Source organism: Lepus europaeus, chromosome 12 (genome assembly GCF_033115175.1).
Source record: "Lepus europaeus isolate LE1 chromosome 12, mLepTim1.pri, whole genome shotgun sequence".
Taxonomy (NCBI): Eukaryota; Metazoa; Chordata; class Mammalia; order Lagomorpha; family Leporidae; genus Lepus; species Lepus europaeus.
Window position 1 is genome coordinate 67,495,636 of NC_084838.1, and position 6,000 is coordinate 67,501,635.

General features: G+C 44.3%; 1 pseudogene; it reads left to right on the plus strand.

The window, feature by feature from the left end:
• The first annotated feature begins 4,433 nt into the window (after positions 1-4,433).
• On the plus strand, positions 4,434-5,066 carry LOC133771296 (sugar transporter SWEET1-like; annotated as a pseudogene).
• The last annotated feature ends 934 nt before the right edge of the window (positions 5,067-6,000 follow it).

Sequence of the window (6,000 nt, forward strand, 5' to 3'; positions counted from 1 at the left end):
CTTCCAAATCCAGCTCTCTGCTGTGACCTGGAAAAACAGTGGAAGATGTCCCATGTCCTTGGGGCCCTGCACCCACTTGGGAGACCTGGAAGAAGCTCCAGGCTCCTAGTTTCAGATCAGTTCAGCTCTGGCCGTTGTGGTCATTTGAGGAGTGAACCAGTGGAATGGAAGACTTCTCTCTCTCTTCTTCTCTTCCTCTCTCTCTCTTTCCCTCTCTCTCTCTCTGGCTCTACCTCTCTCTGTAACTATTTCAAATAAATTAAATAATTCTTTTGACAAGTGATGGAGTTGGTAGTAGTCAATGCTACTTGGGAATTTTCAAAGTTCTCAGGATATTACTTATCACATTTGGCACCCATTCACTGTGGTATCCCTCTCCTCTCTTCCTAGGCACTGCTGTCTTTTGGCATTCCCTTTCTTGTACATTTACAGTTCAAAAATCCCTTTTGCTTTGACTCATTCATTATTCAGATGTGTTAATACCATCAATAACAATATTTTTTCCACCATGGAAATCACTCTACATCTTCAGAATGATTTCCTATATCTTTGTCCTTATCACTGAACACTCAAGGCATAATCTTATTTTCAATTTCTTGTAGAATAACTTGCTGTGTCTTCCATGTACTGGATATTTGTGTACCAACTAAGTCCATTATTTATATCAGGCAGATTAGTAATGGTAGAACTCTAAGCAAACTTATAAACTTGCAGTTCTCTCAGTGGATAATAACAAACTATCATGACAATATCCATTGTAATGTCCACTTTATGCTTTCTCTTTGTAATAAGACTTGGCTACTGAGCTAAGACTCTGAGCAGAATAATAGAAGATTGACTCTTAAAAATTGGAGTCATCAGTAAGTTTGATCTTATGGTCTTAGGAACCTTGGAGTGACTTAGGTTTTAATTGGGAAAGAGATGCTGCTGACATAAAACCAAACAAACTTACTGAAAGGCAAAGTCATTAAAATAACCCAACAACTTACATACACAAACAAAAGAATCAAGAGACAAATAATTCTGCTCGATAGGGCAATAAATATGTGAGAGAATTTATAAAAGCAGACATGGCAGAAACAACTTGTCCAAATGACAGAGTTAGCAAGTGAGCTTATTAAAGGAAAATGAAGAAATCAACAGCAACATAGAAAGCAAGATTGAAATAAAGACAAACATAAAGTGGTATTTTTTTCTTAAGTGCCTTTATTAATCTTACTTATTTGGTGTATATAATCTATACTATAACTGACTTTCAGATTATATTATTGGGGCTGGCTCTGTGGCATAGCAGATAAAGCTGCAGCCTGTAGTGCCGGTATCCCATGTGGGTACCAGTTTGAGCCTCGGCTGCTCCACTTCCGATCCATCTCTCTGCTATGGCCTGGGAAAGCAGTAGAAGATGGCCCAAGTCCTTGGGCCCCTGCATCCATGCAGGAGACCTGGAGGAAGCTCCTGGCTCCTGGCTTTGGGAGGGCACATCTCCAGCTGATGTGGCCAGCTGGGGAGTGAACCAGCGGATGGAGGACTTCTCTGTCTCTCCTCTCCATATATAACTCTGCCTTTCAAATAAACAAATAAATAAATATTTTGGCTGGCGCCGCGGCTCAATAGGCTAATCCTCTGCCTTGCCGCTCAGGCACACTGGGTTCTAGTCCCAGTCGGGGCGCTGATTCTGTCCCGGTTGCCCCTCCTCCAGGCCAGCTCTCTGCTGTGGCCCGGGAGTGCAGTGGAGGATGGCCCAAGTGCTTGGGCCCTGCACCCCATGGGAGACCAGGAGAAGCACCTGGCTCCTGGCTTCGGATCAGCACGATGCGCCGACCGCAGCGGCCATTGGAGGGTGAACCAATGGCAAAAAGGAAGACCTTTCTCTCTGTCTCTCTCTCACTGTCCACTCTGCCTGTCAAAATAAATAAATAAACAAATAAATAAATAAATATTTTAAAAAACAGATTATATTATTGAGAGTAATAAAGTAACATATAGCTCCCCATGTACCCACTGGGCTTATCAATAAAAGCAAATTGTGTGGCAGCAATACTATGGCAGCAGTAATGGACAGGATACTCAACAAGATGATTGGAGAACTAGATTCTAATACCAATTTTGCTACCAGTTAATTGTGCTTAAATAGACAAGTCACTTCTGGGAATTTTGACTTCCTTACTTGTAAAACTAGGATATTGTGGCAAGGGTTCAGCCAAGTGATGGAGCTCTTGGTTAAGAGGCTTGCCTCTGTAGATCATCATAGCCAGTTAAACTGTTGCTTGTGACACAGTATCCCATAACAGAGTGCCAGTTTGAGTCCTGGTGGCTCAGCTTCCAATTCTGGTCCCTGCTAATGTGCCTAGGAAGGCAGAAGAAGATGGTCTAAGTAACTTGGCCCCTGCCACCCATTTGGTAGACTTGGATGGAAACCCTTCCTTATGGCTTCAGCCTAGCCCAGAACTGACAATTTGGTGAAGATCTCTCTCTCTCTCTTTCCTTCTCCTTCTCTGTCACTCTGCCTTTCAAATAAATAAATAAATTTTAAAAATACCCCTGCTTCCCATATCAGATTACCTGCTTATGATACCCAGCCTTGACTCCTGACTAGAGGTTCTTGCTAATGCACACCCTAGGAAATAGCAGTGATATGGGAGACTTGGGTTGAATTCATGGCTCCTGGATTTGGCCTCTTATGAGAGTTGTGGGGATTTTGGGGATTGAACTGGTGGATGAGAATTCTCTCCCTTCTCTCTTCTGTCTCTCTGCCTCTAAAAATTATGCTTTCAAAAAATTATATTAAACCACACGATCCTATGGGTTATTCCAGCTATTTGTTATTAGAATCCCTTACCTGCTTCAGGGTTGGAGACAGATCATATGTTCTCCTGAGATCTTTTACAGTAAAAGAGTTCTGATTTTAATTATATACAGATAAAAATATCCCAAAAGTACATCTACTCATAAATATATTATGTGATTACTATGACATGGAAAACATCTCTTAATGATCAAGAAATCAGTTGACTGCTCTTACCCTGACAAAAATCACAGTTACCTTCAGACTCTAATGTAAGGGTGACTTTTTCTTCAGGTCAGTATTATGGACACATCATAATATCTATGTCTGTGGGATTTTATATATATATATATATATATATATATATATATATATATATATATATATAAATATATTGAGTCTAAAACTGTGTTGGGGTGGACTATACCTGTTGACCCATGTTAAACTTGGAAGAAATGCATTAAATAGATACACCAGTTGCCTTTGGACAGAGTCACTTCCTTTGTGGTATACAATCTCAATGTTATCAGTCAGATTCTTAAGGCTTTTTAATAGAATCATGCTAATCAAATGAGTGACTTATTCATAGTGAGAAATTATTAAAAAAAACAAGCGCTCAAGAAGTTTGGAATAACTAGGTTAACTATTCAGTCTCTTCTACATGGATGCCCAAATCATAGAAGGTTATTATGTGCAGGTATAGAGACAGAGTCAAGGGATCTGGATGATTTTAAGTCATATTAACTTTGATTCTAGGTAAACAGAGAAAGTACACATTTGTGCTAGCTTAAAAGATTACTCTTCTCTGGATAAGACTAGAGACACATGGTCTTATACATCCTCTCCATCTTCCTATTCTCTGTTTTTCACAAAGACAACCACCCATTAGCTACAAGAACATAGCTTTGCCAAGTAGGCAGACAGCAATGTTATTAGTTAGGTTAGCTCTTTGTGAAATTCTCACATAGTCCTGGGGCAATGGATTGGTCCTCCTAATTAGCAATGACTCCTCAGCAAAGTAGACATATGCCATGTGAGAGTGGGACACTTCTGTGGGAGAAACATGTACCCCATAGCACTCAGGGTATGCCTGAGTCTGGCTGGAAGGATGGACAGGGAGCTGGGTGCTCACATAGAACTGTGAGGTGCCCCCAGCCTCCCAGAACATTACACACTCTGAGGCTTAGGCTGCCTGGGTAGAATACCCACAGGTGGCTGGCTCTGTAGAGCACCTCTGCCTTTCTGTGGATGGGATAGATTGGCAGGGCAGAGTGGATACTTGGCGCCCCATGACAGTGGGAGCCTTGAGTGCTGGGACTGTGAAAACACTGTGGATGTGAGGGAGGGTGCACAGTATAGGTAGGTCTCTGGGCAGTCGCTGTGGGCAGCTCCACATGCTTGGGGCTCCTTGATTGCCTGGGATGGGTCATTGTTGTGGTATCACATTGGTCATCTTGGAGGAGAGGAGGTGAGGGAAAGATTACTCCAAGAAAGCTGATCAAATCCTCTCCTCTGATTAAGAAAAAGAAAAATAGGAGATCTACTATGCCCTACTTGAGTGTCACCTTGGATACTTCCCTCATCCTGGAGCACTGAACAAAACCCCCTACCCACCAGGATACACCTCTGGGGATCCGACTCGGGAGGGATGGAGGTGGGCAGTGTGGTCGACTTGCTCCTCTCCGGAGCTTGTGTGCTCTTCACCATTGGCGTGTTTCCGACCGGCCTCTCGGACCTCACACACATGCAGATGACTCGGAGAGTGCACAGCGTCCAGTTCCTGCCCTTTCTCACCACGGATGTCAACAACATGGCTGGCTGAGTTACGGGACCTTGAAGGGAGATGGGACGTTCATGTTCGTCAACGCCATGGGTGCCGTGCTTCAGACCCTGGATATCTTGGTGTACCTGCACTACTGCCCTCAGAAGCATCCCTGCTGGGGTTCCTTGTCCTGGGCTATGCCTATTTCTGGCTCCTGGTGCCTGACCCCGAGGCTGGGCTTCCGCAGCTGGGCCTCTTCTGCAGCGTCTCCACCATCAGCATGCACCTCTCACCGCTGGCTGACCTGGCCAGGTCATTCAGACTAAATCAACAAAACGACTCTTCTTCTCACTCACAATTGCCACCCTCCTTACCTCTGCCTCCTGGTCTCTCAATGGGTTTCAACTCCAAGATCCCTACATCACAGTGCCCAACCTTCCAGGAATCCTCACCAGTTTCTGGCTTTTCTGGAAGTATTCACAAGAGCAAGACAGGAACTATCAGCTCCTGCAAACCTGAAGCAGCTCACCTCACCCCATAATGCCAGCCAGATACCCAAGAGAGCTCTTTGTTGCAGCCAGCCCTGCTGACCAGCTCCGTGGGTACAGTGGGTTGTGGGGAAACGGCTACTTTGCAGTTAGAGGGCTCAATGAAAGAGCTTTACTGAGACGCTCAGGTGGGACCCGGGAGATGAATCAAGTTTATTTTTTAAGAGAAATTATCTGTTTTTAATTTTGAGGTTGGGGTGATTTCTTTAGAATGTGCCTTAAAATAAATTGTTCTCCACCCCTATCAAAAAAAAAAAAAAAGAGAGAACTCAAAATGAATGAAATATTAGAAATGAAGAATTTAATAAATCAAATAAGAAATTCAATGTAAAGCCTTAACAACAGACTCAGTGAGGCAGAAGAAAGAATATCCAAGTTAGAGACTGGCACCGTGGCTCAATAGGCTAATCCTCTGCCTTGTGGCGCTGGCACACCGGGTTCCTGTCCTGGTCGGGGCACTGGATTCTGTCCCGGTTGCCCCTCTTCCAGGCCAGCTCTCTGCTGTGGCCAGGGAGTGCAGTGGAGGATGGCCCAGGTCCTTGGGCCTTGCACCCCATGGGAGACCAGGAGAAGTACCTGGCTCCTGGCTTCGGATCAGCGCGGTGTGGCAGCCACAGCGCACCAGCCACCAGCAGCCATTGGAGGGTGAACCAACGGCAAAAAGGAAGACCTTTCTCTCTGTCTCTCTCTCTCACTGTCCACTCTGCCTGTCAAAAAAAAAAAATAAATAAATAAGAATGGGAATAGGAGAGGGAGGAAGAAGAAGGGTGGGAGTGTGGGTGGGAGGTCAGGTAGGGTGGGAAGAATCACTGTGTTCTTAAATTTGTATACATAAAATGCATGAAGTTTGTAGTTTCTAGTGAGAGAAAGAGAGTGAGAGGGGAGGGAGGGAGAGGGGAGGTAGG